Consider the following 15,018-nt stretch of genomic DNA (forward strand, 5'->3'; position numbering starts at 1 on the left):
GAGGAACCATCCTAATTTCTCATGGGGTAGAAATCAAGCACAAAACAATAATCAACATAAAGGGTCAGTACAACAAAACCAACTACAGCAGGTTCAGAGTAATTAATCCACTACTCAAATGAGCAATATAAAGGATATATTGAAGCAACTTCTAGCTTCACAAGCACAAATAAAAGTAGATTTAAAGTGTTAATAGGAAGATATAAAGACTCAACAGTTGATTACAAGGAATTTGGAGTTGCAACTCAGTCAAATTATTGGAGCGCAAAACACTAGATCTTAGGGAGGTCTATCTAGAAATACAAAGACAAATGCAAAGTAGGTAAATACATTACAACAAGAAGTGGTTTGTAGTTAAAGGAGGCAAAACCAGAGTAGGTTAGTCCCACATCTATTGATGATGATCTTAAAGAGAATGAGGAGAAAGGGGTCAAATAAAAAGCTGGTAGTGATGAAACTCAAGTGGAGAAGAAGAGTGTACCTTTACCATTCCCTTAAAGGCAGTGAAAGCATAAAGAGGAGACAAGTTACAAAAAGTTTTTGGATTTTCTAAAGTAGGTTCATGTAAATCTTTCTCTTGTTGATATTCTACAGAGTGTTTTGAAATATGCAAAGTATCTTAAAGACATAGTGGCAAACAAGAATTGGTTGACACACTATGCTATAGTTGCACTTACTAAGGAGTGCATATCTAAGATACAAAACAAATTGCCCATGAAGCTGAAGAATCCAGGTAGTTTTACTTTAGGGATCACCATCGGGCTGGACATTAGTGCTTGTGGATTATGTCTTATGGGCGAGCATCAATCATATGCCCAAATCTTGGTTTTGAAAGATGGGTCTTGGGAGTCCCAAATCCATGACTATTATTTTGCAGTCGGCTAATAGGTCCCTTGCTAGGCCTGATGGAATTATCAAAGATGTATTGGTGCAAGTGGGATCATTGATTTATCCAGTAGAATTTTTTATTTTTGATTTTGAAGCTGATCAAGTTGTTCCATTTATTTTTGGATGCCCATTCCTAGAAATAGGGTAGTTACTTATTAATGTAGCTACAGGGAATATGACTATTAGAGCATATGATAAAGTGGAGGTTTTTGATGTGTACAAGGCACTAAAGTGCTTGCTATATATGAATAATTGTCTTCTATATCAGTTATAGACCTTGACTTTGAGCTCTATTTATTATTGTCTAATGATCCACTCGAGCATGCTTTGAAGGGTCATGATCTTTATTTTGATGTAATGGTTGTTGAATTGGTTTAAGTTATGGATTTGGTGGTTATTGACATAAGAAATCTTGCTTTCGATCCATTAAATAGGTCAATTAACCCCTCTCCCAACCTTTTTATTGATGAAGCTCTAAAATTAGAGCTTAAGGCTCTTCCTTCTCACTTGAAATATGTTTTTCTTTGTGATAATAATACCTTTCCTATTATTTTTCTGTAGGTTTATCTGATGTATAGGTGAGAGAAGCAATGACAGTTCGAATAGAAAAAAGAAGGCACTTGGATGGTAGGTGTCAGATATCATGAGAATTAATCCATTTTTTTATATGCACAATATATACATGGAAGAAGGCCATAAGGAAAGTGTTTAACAACAACATAGATTTAATTTGGTGATGAAGGAAGTGGTATGAAAAGAAGTCATTAAGTGTCTTGATGCTGGAATTATTTATCCCATATCTGATAGCAAGTGGGTCAACCTAGTTTACTATATCCTAAAGAAAAGTGGGATGACTGTGGTGACCAATGATGCTAATGAGTTGATTCCCGCATGCATGGAAATTGGATAGAGAATCTGCATTGATTACGAAAAGCTGAATGAAGCACCAGAAAGGACTATTATCCTATCTCATTCATTGATCAAATGCTGGATCAATTGGCAAGGAAAGAATTCTATTAATTTTTGGATGGTTACTCAGGGTACAATCAGATCACAATAGAGCCAAAAGATCAAGAAAAGACCATTTTTACCTGTCCATATGGCATATATTCATTCAGACACATACCTTTTGGCCTTTACAATGCACCCACAAAGTTTTAGAGATGCATGATGGAAATTTTCTATGACATTGTTGAAGAATTTTTCAAAATAGTCATGGATGAATTCTTTGTTTATGGTAACTTTTTTGATGTGTGCTTACAAAATCTAGATCAAGTCTTAGCTCGTTGTGAGGAGACAAACCTTGTACTGAACTAGAAAAAATGCCACTTTCTTATCAAAGAAGGAATAGTCTATGGTCATAAGGTGTCATGTAGAGGACTTAAAGTGGATAGAGCCAAAGTTGAATTCATTCAAAACCTACCATATCTAATAACAATAAAGGGAGTGAGAAGTTTTCTAGAGCATGTAGGATTTTACAGGTGGTTTATCCATGATTTTTCAAATATTGCAAGACCTATGTATAAACTGTTGGAAAAAAAAGCTAAGTTTGATTTTAGGGCTGATTGTCATGAAGCTTTTGGGAGGCTGAAGAAGAAACTGACAGAAGCACCCATCTTGATTTCTCCATACTAGGTATTGCCATTCTAGTTGATGTGTGATGCCAATGATGTAGTTGTGGGAGAAACTTTAGGGCAGTAAAAATAAAATGTATTTCATTTTATTTACTATGCAAGTCTTGAATGATGCCTAGATAAATTACATAGTCACAGAAAAGGAGATGTTAGAGCTGGTCTATGCATTCAACAAATTTAGATCATATTTGGTGGGGACCAAGGTAATTTTTCACACAGACCATGCTTCCATCAAGTATTTATTCAAAAAAGAAGATGTAAAGCAACAGTTGATAAGATAGATTATATTGCTTCAAGAATTTGACCTAGAAGTACGTAACTAAAAGAAGCAGAGAATTAAGTGGTGGGTCATCTTTCAAGCCTATAGAATCGTTATCATATTTTTGATAATTCACCTTACATTTGAGAAGAGTTTCTAAATGTGAAATTGTTGGCTCTTGATTTGTGTGATTTTTTTTGTTACGCAGACATTGTAAATTTGCTAGTGTGTGGGTTTTACCCTCCTGAAGCTACCAGCCAACAGAGAAAGAAGTTGTTACATGTTTCTCGTGCATACATAATGGATGAGCCTTATCTCTTCAAATTAGTTCTTGATGGTATTGTTCACAGATGTGTGTATGAAAGGGAATCTAATCAAGTGCTATAAAAGTGCCATTCATCTCCTTACTGTGGCCATCATGGCAGTGAACTAATAGGTAGAAAGGTGCTACAATCAGGTTTCTTTTGGCCAACATTATTCAAAGATGCAGTTGCCTATGTAATATGGTGTGATCAATATCAGTTATTAGGAACAATATCAAGGATCGATGAGATTCCCCTAAACAATATTTTTGAGGTTGAGGTATTCGATGTTTGGGGGATAGATTTTATGGGACCATTTCCAACTTTTTATGGAAATTTATATATCCTAGTGGCAGTCGATTATGTATCTAAGTGGGTAAAATTTGCTGTCTTTCCCATGAATGATGCGAGAGCGGTGATGATGTTTGTGAAGAAGCATATCTTTTCTTATTTTGGCACACCCAAAGCTATTATCAGCTTTGTAGGTATATATCTTATTAACTCTTGGTTTAAAAATCTTCTAGTTAAATGTGGTGTTAGGCACAAGGTGACCACTGCATATCACCCACAAATAAGTGGCCAAGTAGAAGTCTATAATTGATAAATCAAGAAGATATTGCAGATGACTGTTAATGGACAGTGTAAGAATTAGTTAAAAAAGGTAGATGACGCATTATAGGCTTATAGGTCATCCTATAAGACGCCCGTTGGGACCTCTCTATATCGGTTGGTATATGGGAAAGCATGCCACTAGCCTATGGAAAGAAATTAAATCTCGATAGAAGGAAACTGGTGAGAAGAGATTGTTGAAGCTTAATAAACTCAATAAGTTTCATCTCCATGCTTATGAGAATGCTAAATTGTACAAAGAAAAGACCAAGAAATGGCATGAAAAGCATATTCTTAATAGAGTTTTTGAACCTGGACAACTTGTGTTACTGTTTAATTCGAGGTTGAATTTGTTTTTGGCTAATTTGTGTTCTAAGTAGTCTGGTCCATTTTTGTGGTACAAATGACACCTCATGAAGCTATTGATTTATGGTACAAGGAGAGACTTAAAAAGTTTTGGTGAATGGATAGCGAGTGAAACATTATTGAGCAGATCATAAATATCAACACAATATATCCATCATCTTTGTAGATGAGTAAAGTTGTGTTGAGTCATGCCATGATGTAATCTAAGGCACCACGTGGGAGGCAACCCATGGTGTAATGTAATAGTGTAGTTCAAATTTTTTAGTTGTTAGAGAAGAAAGAAAAAATACAAAAAGATGAGTCATTCCAAGGCCAAAACTAAGGCAGTGAGTGGGATGCAACCAATATTTTCTCATGTTGTTTTATTATTTTTGTCAGTGTGCAGGGATGGGAAAATTTGAGAAAAAAATTGAGAATTAAAATCAGGCTAATTGTCACTTCAAAGGAAGCAATCATCTTTGTAAAAGATGTGTGTAAGTAAGGTAAATATAAGGTAAGAAAAGGGGGTTGAAATGCACTGAAATTAAATTCCAGTGTTTGATCGCGATTCCACCGCATCGCGATAAGGTGATGTTCTCAAAAGTGCAATTTCTAGTGTCTCACTGCAATTGCACCATATCATGGTGAGGGATCAAAACACAATGCGTTCTTTCTAGAAACTCACCACGATTAAACCACCACACAGTGAGTGGCAATTTTAGAAAAAGTTCTCTTAATTTGTCAGATTTAACCCGACCGACTCGAATTAATTGGACCCCTCTATAAATACCCCCAAAGTTACTCCATTCTTTCCCACTTTAAACCCTAGTTCCACCCCCATCCCTTTAGAATATCTTCTCTCTTATTTTCTTAGATTACCAAATCCTGGAACAAGATACTCATTTCTCTCTTTCACTTCACATTAGGTAAGTACTTCTTGTTTATTCCCTGTAGTTGTTGGTAATTTCAGACATCATTTGGTTTGTGACATTGTGAATAGATTGTTATATAAATTTTTATGTTTCAAACATATGTGAAGTGTGTTTTTCCTTATTTAGCATTACTTCATTTATGTACTTTCCTTCTCTACAAATGGATGAAATTGGTTGATGATTGAACTTTAAGGTTAATGTGGAATTATTTTCTACTATTGAAATTGAATTGATTTAAGATAGAAATTATGTATGCACTATTTGAACTTGATTAGCATAGGGGAGTGCACCAAAAGAAAGGGAATTTTAACTACCTTTCTTGGCTATAATGCACACCGTAGTGCATGACTAAGTGTGGGTTGATACCAACTTGTGATTGTACTAAGTAACTGCTGATTTTCCATTGGAAGAGTATGTGTGAATTTGCAAAGAAGATGTACAATGTCTTAAATATGTGTAACTGTGTTTTACTAGTGATGGTGTATAACGTGCTTTTACTTGATGTAACCCTATCTGTGCGTAACTTAGGAGCATAATTGTGGATAGACATTAGTTGAACTTGATTTGAGTAATTGCTACAAATTGTGGTATGTTTACGAGTGAATTGATTTTTTATTGTCATGGTTCTTGTGTAAAGATGTCGAGTTGGGAATATGTATAAGTAAATGTTATTTTGGTTTGACTGAAATAATGAATTAAGGTGCACATATAATTTGATAAATTAATATAGATTTTCACTGTAATATGATGGAATAATGGTTGGAATTAATCATTAACTAATTTTTAGAAAAGTTGTACTTATGCGAAGTGTATTGAATAGGGTAAATTTGAGTACCCTAGTCCCATACTAATGCACCTTTATTATAAACTAAGTGTGACGTGCCCTTAAAACTTATTCATACTTAGTTTAGGCTAGCGCATTAAAGGACTTATGTCTTACTAGTTTGTTCCATGTGCTGACTGACACGTACTTTGGATCGAACACAACAAAAAGAAAAGGACAAAACTGGGTTCTCTAAGCCATCAAAGAAAAGAATCAAGAAGACTGATAGGGTACCACGAGCTTTGGCAGTCCCTTATGGTCAGGCAAAGAGGTTTAGATATAAGGCAGGCAATGCAGCTGGCAAGAAGTGGTATTCAAAATACCTTGACACTAAGTATTTTTTGAAAGTGTTTATTAGTAGGGAAATCTTGTAGCATGAGTACCTTATCATGGTTTGCTGGTTGGAGCAGCTAAATATGACTTTTGTGGATTACAAGCCTACGGAGTGCAATCTGTACGTCGTGCTGGAGTTTTATGCCAAATGGTACCAGAGGGACCCAGAAGGAAAGTTGTCACATTTACAGCTAAGGACCTAAATGACTTATTGTGTATTCCTACGACTGATGCAAAGCCGTTGAGGTAGGTGATCATTACCCCTCCATACGCCCATATCCAATATTTATTGTATGGAACAAGATCTGCTGCTAGGTGGACTAGGCAATGAGACATTGGTCTTGATTCATCCTTCCCTTATGATTAAATGGATAAGGAGGCACACATGTGGGGAACAATTGCCTATCTTTGCCTTATTCAAGGAAAACACATGACGGAAGTCACACGTGATAGGGTTTGTTTGATATATGGTCTTATGTGTAATGATATTGACATCAATTTAGATGCGGTGATCTTCTCTACAATTAAAAAGGTATGGTACCATGAGGGTTGCCAATACTGATTTAGAGGATTATTGACTAGGTTTTTGAGGAGGCATAAGGTAGAGGAAGAAGAGTTAGATTATAAGCCAATGGTGAATGATAGTTTGATTGATGCGACTAGAGTTAGGAGCACAGCTGGAGCTCATGGACTGATCTTTAATATACTAAAGCGTCAAGCTCGGACTGATGAGATTACTATAAGAATGTGTGGACTATACCAGAGTTTGTTGAGCCTGTGGATGATGACGTGCCCACCAATGAGGAAAGCCAGTTACTTGATTAGGATATTGAGTAGGAGGATGACGAACAACCTAATATGGGATAGGCAGATGACGATACAGGGGAGGATACAGATGATGACATGGCTGATGCCTGAGTAGTGAGTAGTATGCCATGTCACTATTTGAGCTTATTTGTAAGCACTAGGATAGTGCTTCATTATAAGTATGGGGTTGTTGTATCTCGTATCTCATTTCTTTTTTCCTAACACGTTGCTTTTTATTTTGGTTTTATATTTTTTTCTTGTTGGATTTTTATTTTTATTTTTCTTTCTTGATGTTAAACTAAGCCATTCTAACTATTTAGAACATTATGTTTTGTAATAGTTAGTATATTTTATATTGGTTTGCTCTTTAGTTTAAAGTTTTTATTTTTTCCCTCAAGGTAATTCTCGTTTTTACCCCCAATGCAATTCAAAATAAATCATCATAGTTAGTTTCCCTCCCCTATGATAGATGGATGATGACCATCTTAAGGGGAGTTAGTTGTAGAAAGTTGAGGAGTGATGAGAAGCTAATCACGACTTATGAAAAAGTGCTTTGTGTTAGGCAATGGAGAAATAACAGTGACTTGGAATATATTGGTTTTAAAACAAAAGAATGTCTTAAATTAAAAAGGGAGCTAATATTAGATACTTAATCTCAATAGGTGTAATTTGGTTTGTTTGCTTAAAGTTGAATTTGACAAAGAGTGAGATCGGAAACCATAAGGATCCGACTTGAATCTAGCATGCACCAAGAGTGAGAGAGTTTTTGTTCATATTCTACATGTTTAGTAATGTCAAGAATTTTCCCGGTGTGTTTACAAAGCGAAATAAATGATATTGGGTGTAGGAAAATGATGTAGGAATTTTGTTGATAGCTGAAATTTTTAGACTGTATTTACCTATCCTTGTGTATATCCTTAGTTAGCCCCGTTGATCCTATATCTTGATTTATTTAGTATCCTCATATACAGCCTAATCCGTTGTTTGATGGACCTTAATTTCATCCAAAGCTCCCAAACACATTAATGTAAAAGTGATAGAGTCTGGAGTGTGAAATAGAAGAAAAATATAAAGAGGAGAAAAGGTGAAAGTAAATCCCCAAAGTAATAGATATTGGTTTGGGAAAAATTTATGTGTTGTGGTTGGGAGTGAAAAAGAGAATTTGTACTCAAAATTGAATCTTGTATTAATAGAAAATACTGTAATGACCCTTCGGGTCACTTTCCATATTCTTTCTTGCTTTCTCCAATAGAGCTTCTCTATAGTTGTCCCAAGTCATTTGTGACTTGCGGGGATAGTGTCAGACCCTACAAATTTTCCTAGTCGTTAAAACTTCTTAAAGCATGTCAAGGGAAGCTTCACACTTAGAAAACTTGGCTAAGTGTTGGAACTTCTTCATCTCATAAGCCTTCGAACTTTGATGATTTATGTCATGACCTTCTCGACCTTCGGTAGTTGACATTTTAGTTAATTCATGATCCACAATATCAATAGGGGTTCCCGTACAAGTTTTGGATTTTTCGGACCTCCTTTAGACCACATTTGGGGTCTCAAAATAGTAGACCAACGCAATCTTTGTGCGCCGCATTGCATATCACGTTGGTTAACATTGTTGCAGGCTGCTAGAGTCAAAAGTACTGAGGCTCAACACGATAATGATGCGACGCATCGGGTATCACATCGATGCCATTGACGCACCGCGTCGACCAGCATCAGCACCCAGTTTTTCAATCATTAAAACAGCCGCGACCTCAGGGTTATTTCAATATTTTTCCCACTCTTATATAACCCTAAAACACCTGATTTAGCCACATTTCACCCAAACTATAGTGGTTTCTCTTAATTTCTCTCAAGAAAAAGTTAGGATTTTCCAATTAAAGATCCAAATTTAAGAGTCTCTCTGCCAATCTTCCTAAAATCAAGAACTAAGGTATGTTAGATGTTGATTCTTGGGTCCCTTCCACCCAAGAAGTTCCAAAACCCTTTTTCAAATTATAAAGATTGAATATTTAATATTTTTCATGATTTATATGAGTTGAAGTTCATGTTTATGTTATTGTTGAGTTGTGATTCATGTTCTAGATTACAAGTTTCATGATTTAGTCCTAGCATGTGACGATTTGCTTAATGTTCATGATAAACCCCTTTAATTTGCAAGTTTATTGATGTAGCCATGTTAATTGGATGTATTGATTGTTGTGTAACCAAAGTATGCTCCTCATATGTTTGATAAAATGCTTATGTGAAGGAAATAGAGTCATTATAGCATGTTAGCATGAAATCCCTAATTATGTATAAGTTAGTGTATGCCAAGTGTTTGTTCAAAGGCCTTAGTGAATGAATTATGATATGTTGCATGTACTCCCATTTACGTACATTCTTAATGAATGAATTATGAGACATTGGTATGCATCCCTATACATTTACATATTTAAGACTTCCAAGTGCTTGAAGAGAGGCCTCCTTGATTTTATTATGAATGATAAACTATTGTTATGCTATTCAAGAAGTGCCATGCCTTATTTATTAATGTTATCGAGTCCTGGGGGTAATTAATACCTGACCATTTAGGTGATTCTGTAGATCCAGTGTCAGTTCTCAAGATAATATCAGTTGTGCCATGATCAGTAGAACTCACTCAGTTATAGAACTTAGAGAGACTCAGTAATCTCAGTATCAGTCTATTCTAGTTCAGTATTCAGTTTAGACCTTAGTAGTATTCAAGTATCCAGTCCAGAAACTCAGTAGCATTTAGTCAGATAGCATAAGTCAGTAGTATTATATTAGTTAATAGAACTCAATGAGATTAGTTCAGTTTATTAATCAGTACGATCAGTAACAGTTCAGCCAAGAAAAGTATGAACTAGGAAATCAGTTCAGTGTCTTTCAGTTGGGATTAGGATTCAGCATCGAGCGAGCCTAGGGATGGGGGCTTACTCGCTAGATATGAATGAGATCCCTAGAAGTAATCCCTAAGTTCCAGAACTACGTAGCCATAATAGGTATGATATGTCACTCGTTATATAGGCCTGACATACTCTGGGATCACCCGCTAGTATAGGACTGGTCTCAGGGGTTAACCGTTAGATTAGGACTGACCCCATAGCAGTTGTCTTTACCCGGGGCATATTACTAATACCCTTCCAGCTGGGGTTATAGTTTGGAGCCCATTAGTTTAGATTCGGGGCATGTCGGTTAGATGACTACCTCCCACAGTCTCAGCTTCAGAATCAGTCTCAGTAAAAGAACTTAGCTCAGTAGCACAGATTTAGGACAATTAGATATAGTCACTCATTTATATTATCAATGGATTTAGAGATCACCCTATATATAGGACTGATCTCAAATTTAGTAAAGTAGTATCAGTATCAGCACCAATAGATTTAAAGATGACACGTTTGATAGGACTGATCTCAAATACAGTCAATTAGTATTGAGTACCATTAGATTCAGAGATCACCCGCTAGATAGGACTGATCTCAAATCTAGTTAATAAGCTTTATTATTAGTATATTTAGAGACCACCCGCTAGATAGGACTGATCTCAACCTCAGTCAATCAGATAATAGTATTAGAAGAATCAGTTATAAAATTTCCAGTTATTAGAATTCGGTATACAGTGTTCCTATGATTTCAGTTATAGTTTGTGCATTCATGCATTTATCCTTATTCAGTATACTCAGATTAATTATTCAGTATTGTTCATGCATATGAACCCCTGTATTTAGCCTTACCTTTTCTAGCATACCAGTACATTTCACCGTACTAACACATACTTTTTTGCGCTATGGTGTTTTATACTATAGGTTCTGAAGAACAAGATTCGTAGCACCCTTAGCAGTTTAGATTCAATCAACAGCAGTAGGTGTATCAGTCAGTCCTCATCATTTGAGGATAATCTTTATTTTATTATTGCACTAAATTTAGTATTTTAGTAGACGGAGAGGTTGGGGACCTGTCCTATCAACTCCACAGTTTGGAAAGCTTAGAGGCTTTTCAGATAGATATATTAGTATTCAGTTTTCAGTTGTATTTCAGATATTTGAACCTTATGGCAAGTTTTCTCCAGTTTTTCTGCCTTTTACAGTATATTATTCAGTGCTCAGTTATAGATATCAGATAAGGGTTAGCTTATGGTCCTTTGGGATTATGAGCACTATGTAGTATCTTGGGTATCAGACTCGGGGAATTACAGATTGATAGTTTGGTTACCTGATGGTTCATTTGGGTTTTAGAGCCCCTTTTCTCGGTTTGAAGTCTTCATTGGTCCTAATTGATCCCTAAGATAAAACTTTAGTAAATAGCCTCGTATGGAAAATCCAACTTTACCAACATGTTCGGAACATAGAAAACTATGGGGTTTCATATCTTATTTGTTCAAAATAGACCCCCACTATATATCGAGGCATTGGCCAAAGCTCAAAACATAGTTCCAAGCTTTAGCTATGCATAGGATACACTGAGGTGCTGCGACCTTAGCTAAAGAGGTGCGATTGTAAGACCGTGACCATGGTGAAATGGGGGTCGCAACATAGTTAGGGACCTATCCCATCAACTCTATAGTTCAAACAGCTTCGAGGCTTTTCAGACAAATGTATTAGTATTCAGTTTTCAGTTGTATTTTAGATATTTGAACCTTATGGCAAGTTTCCTCCAGTTTTTCTGCCTTTTACAGTATATTATTTAGTACTCAGTCATAGATATTAGATAAGGGTTAGCTTATGGTCCTTCGAGATTATGAGCATTGTGTAGCATCTGGGGTATCAGACTTAGGGCATTACAGATTGATAGTTTGGTTACCTGACAGTTCATTTGGGTTTTAGAGTCCCTTTCCTCAGTTTAAAGTCTTTGTTGGTCCTAATTAATCCCTAAGAGAAAACTTTAGTAAATAACCTTGTATGGAAAATCCAACTTCGCAAACATGTTTGAAACGTAGAAAACTATGGGGTTTCATACCTTATTTGTTCAAAATGGACCCCCACTGCATCCCGAGGCATTGGCCAAAGCTCTGAACCAAGTTCCAAACTTCAGCTATGCATAGCATACACTGAGGTGCTACGACCTTAGATAAGAAGGTGCAACTGCATGACCGCGACCACGGTGAAATGGGGGCCATGATCGTTCTATCAGAGGGCTGGGTGGTCCATATTTAAGTGTTATCTTGCATAAATTTTTACCATTTAGTGCCTCCCTCTTTACCTAGAAACCCTAATGGAGTGTAAAACCTTTTAAGTGTGTGTTGTGGGTTGAATTGGAGCTTAAACAACTTGTGTGATTGATTCTTGCTACAATCTAAGGTAAGAATTCCTCTAATTTTGTATTGATTTCATAGTTTCTTGACTCAAAACCCCTAAATCAATGTGGTTCAATTATATCCCTAAAATTGAGTGATTGACTGAAATTACTTTAGGGTTTTAACTCCCTAAAGATAGTTAGGTTATGGGTTGGTCTTGGAAATTCCTTTCCAAGCGTGAAACCCAATTGGGGTTTTGGTGTCCATTTGAAACCCATGGCACAATTGTGCTATAATGGGTATTGTCATTCTTGTTGTAATGCTTAAATTATATTATTGATAGAATTGCTTATAGAAGAGGAAGCTTCACAGAAAGGAAAAAAAAGCTTATCTATTCGTGAGTTGCTTGGATTCAAAGTAGGTTGGGCTTACCAGTAGACTAGAATGAGCTTGTTTGTAATATAATTATTGATATCTTAGGAGATTGGTAGGGAATTCAGACAATAGTTGATTAAATGGTGAACTTCGGATTTACTAATTACTATAGGCTATTAATTGGTAAGGTATGATGTTTGACCCGTAGTCTAGGACCTTGGTTAGCTTATGTGTGGTATCATGACTAGTGTGAGAACACTATAGTTATTCTAAGTAGACATGAATAGTATGTTTCTCTATCCTTAGGTGTATTTTGACCTATATAATGCCTAGATAGGAGATGACCTTTGTGTTGGGTAGACTTAGGAAGGATTCCTGAAGAGACTTTCGATATAGACCTAGAGAGGCTTGGTAAGCCCTTATGGCGAGGTATAGATGACCTAGCTTAATTTTGGATAGAATCTATACTTGTGTTAGATGGCTTGGTCTTTTAGGGCTTTAGACATGGGACTTAACCCACCTTAATCTTGAATAAGTTAAATGCTTAGTGACCTAGATATGTGGAGATTGTCTAAACTATGTATATCTGTAGGAGTTGTGATGGTTGAACTTGATTATCAAATTATCTTGTGATTATGATTTGAATAATCTTGTTAAGTGATTATTGTGCATTTTTATAAATACTCATGCTCTTGTTTATGCTCATATTATGTGTGAAGCTTATTAGTAAGGTAAAATGGCAAGTGTTAACCTACATCCCTAACTCCTTATATTGTGAACCTTTGTGTATATTTATTATTTTGGCTATGTATATAAATGCATGTTGTTGTATTGAGAGACTTATGTATTATGATGATGATGCCTAGAATTAGGAGGAATATGTGATTTTATTATGTTGCCTAGTAAATTCGGAGGAACATGTGGTATTATGATGATGACCGATGAGTTCGGAGGAATATGTGATAATATGATGATGCTCGGTGAGTCTGAAGAAATATGTAATATTATGATGATGCCTGGTGATGATAGGCGAAATTACGCGCCTATATCAATATATTTTGCCCATATTTTAGCCTAGTTTCGAGAACTAATTATCTATTTCGTACACTTTTAGTCCTTTTTCCTGTAAATGAGCTAACAAATGTGATTAGGAAAGTTTCAGGTATAAATGATGCAAAATACAGCAATTTATGGCTTACTTGACGCAAAAGAAAGCTCACAAACGAGATGGAAAGGAGCTGGACGCATAAAGGACTAAATCTGCTGCATGGAAAATCTGTCCCGGGCTAAAACAGCATTTCTGAAGACTTTGGGACTTACAGACACAAAGCTGGATTTTTGCCATAATACATTAACCTAGTGCAATTAGGTTATGTGTTTCATCATTCTATTTGGATTATAATTTTGTAACCTTACCCTAGTACAATTGGGTCAAGGATTTCATTAGTATATTAGGATTTGGTTATTTATTAGTTTAGTAGGAGTAGGATAGGAGTATTATAAATACCCTATCATGTTAGAGATTTTAAAAGAAGAAAAAGGGGAAGACATTCTGACAATTCATTCATCTCCTTACAATTAAGACATCTTCCTACAACCCATTCTCAATTCTTCATTCTTCTACTCTTAAATTCCACAACAAGAGAATCGTTACTTGCTACGGAATCACTAAAACCACACGCCAAACACCTACTATTCACGCCATCCACCATGCAAAACGTGATATCCTTCGCATTCATGGGTAACTAAATCTCTTAGTTGGGGTTATGGAAGCCGAATGAGTTACTATCTATAGCTATGAGTTTGTGAGTTCAAGACAAGTATATTGCTTATATCATTATTCTCTTCATCTTAAATCTACATTCTTTGCGGTTCAAACACAAGAACACGCCATTCTAACATCTAACCTGTTCGAGAGAAAGGTTATTTGTCTAGAAAAGAAGACGCATAGACCAACGCCAGTCTAACATCTGACTTGTTCGAGAGAAAAGTTATTTGTCTGGAAAAGAGATAATGTCAAGGTAGTAGGACACCCTTTCCTATTAAAAAGCTAGTGCCGTACCTGGACTAACTTCTTGGAGAATTCGTACCGTTAGTCACGCTTTAAGCTCGAGAGAGTTAAAGTGAAATAGTCCTTGTTTAGGTCGAGAGACGCTTGGATTTACCATCGACTACAATTCTCTATAAGCAATTACATGTCAAGACTCTACACACTCATAGCCAATAGAGACGTATACCTCAGAAGGTGGACATAACCCCAACGCCTCAATTCTCATTGTTTACAACACACGTGACAATCTCTCTTTATTTTGCTATTTTCAGTTCTTACATTCTTGTTTTGGTTACATACTACAATCCCCCCTTTCCTACGAGACTTGCACTAAAAGTCTAGTAATTTCTCTTGCTTGTTGGCCAAGCTATTCTCTGTGGGATCGATACCCAACCCAGGTTGGGTTCTATATTTGCTAACGACCGCTT

Source organism: Capsicum annuum, chromosome 11 (genome assembly GCF_002878395.1).
Source record: "Capsicum annuum cultivar UCD-10X-F1 chromosome 11, UCD10Xv1.1, whole genome shotgun sequence".
Taxonomy (NCBI): Eukaryota; Viridiplantae; Streptophyta; class Magnoliopsida; order Solanales; family Solanaceae; genus Capsicum; species Capsicum annuum.